Source organism: Ornithodoros turicata, chromosome 2 (genome assembly GCF_037126465.1).
Source record: "Ornithodoros turicata isolate Travis chromosome 2, ASM3712646v1, whole genome shotgun sequence".
In the NCBI taxonomy this organism is placed as follows: domain Eukaryota; kingdom Metazoa; phylum Arthropoda; class Arachnida; order Ixodida; family Argasidae; genus Ornithodoros; species Ornithodoros turicata.
In genome coordinates this window covers 67,194,167-67,195,617 of record NC_088202.1, presented here as the reverse complement: position 1 = coordinate 67,195,617, position 1,451 = coordinate 67,194,167, and the positions used below count along the sequence as shown (strand labels likewise).

Below are 1,451 nucleotides of genomic sequence, written 5' to 3'. Positions count from 1 at the left end.
CCGTACCACCGCCATGGCGCCAGGCCAGCCGGTCACAGGAGAAATCTGCGCAGAAGGCGTATTTTTTCGTCAGGCGCAGAAGAGAGAATCACGTGATGCCCTCGCCCGTTGCGCCGTTGCAGCGGTTAATTTCAAACTGTTCGAGACGCCGCTGGAGGATGGAGCTGAGGAACATGTCGGCGTCTCGATAGGACTGCGGTAATTTCCAGCGCGAACAGCTCAAGCACAGGTTGAGTGAGTATCCCTCGTAGGTAACGGATACACCACATGCGGCCACAGTGTATACAGGTAAACGGGCGTAGTGGCTTTGTTTATTAGCGTTCGTTTGAGACTCTGTTGTTCTTCCAGTCGATTCAGCCCACCGAGTTCATGAAAATGAAAACGATCCTGGCTATGCTTGTAGGCACATTAGCGTGGTGTGCTACTTTTAATTTGTGGTCGATTCACTGTAGTTTTCATCTTACATATTCTTTTAGGACTCGGAAAGTGTCTCTTTGAGCAAGCTTGGAATCATTTACCGTCTAGTGCGCTACAGGTAAGAAGGCTGCGTAAATCGGAAAATTCTCTAACGTCGAAATGTCTGTATCATGTCTGTGTCGTTTTTCTCAGTGTTCTTTGACGGCGGAACTTCTACTTGGCCGGTGAGTTCCAGCGATTGGAAAACACGAAGGAACAATGAAATCGGTAGCCGTTCATAAGGCAACAAGGGACCAGAGGCTACAGTTGCGTCGCTAGCAGGCAGGACCCGAGCTAATTATACTGGTGAGTAACATCGACGATCCTTCTTATTTACATAAGGTGGTGATATTGTGATCGTGATCTATATAAACGGACGCTCTATGATTTGCAAACATAAATAACCACAAAGTGGTCTTGACACAGGCATGAACAGCTCATTAGTTGACACTTCACGATTTTTTACAGATGCAACATCCAAGTGCCTACGTGTACAGATACGCAGAGGTCCCAGCACAACCACAAGCCAATAGTGCAGAAGATAAACACGAGGGCTATAGCAAATTCAAGTCAACGCTTGTGCCATATGTGCTTTGGGTAATAAAGTGATTCTATTCCCCACTTTCCTGCGAAATTATTTTTATACCAGACTTGGGATGTCTAAATGAACATTCAAAGTGTTAAGGAGATATACTAAAATAAATGTAAAATTACACTGAACGTGTAATTTTTATCGTCATGGCAGCGTTGGAGAAACGTTGTAAAGCGCTGTTTATTTTATGCTCTCATGTCGTACAGTCTGGTATGTTGTATTCACATATAAACTGCATTTCATATACGTTGAATTTACGTTGATCGGCACTTGTTAAATTAACATGTTTTCGAGCGGACATTTGACATCATGATTTCACGTTCGCTTTCATCGTCGATTCAACATTCATTTCGTTGATATACAACGTTTTTTCTACGTCGAATTTACAATAGTGTGTTGACTG

At 43.8% G+C, this 1,451-nt stretch overlaps 1 long non-coding RNA gene across 1 annotated transcript; it reads left to right on the top strand.

Moving 5' to 3' along the window:
• The first annotated feature begins 347 nt into the window (after positions 1-347).
• LOC135383662 (uncharacterized) lies at positions 348-1,008 on the top strand. The gene is made up of 4 exons (XR_010419990.1): positions 348-416; positions 477-535; positions 610-762; positions 925-1,008. It is a non-coding gene; the product is annotated as an uncharacterized LOC135383662 (long non-coding RNA).
• The last annotated feature ends 443 nt before the right edge of the window (positions 1,009-1,451 follow it).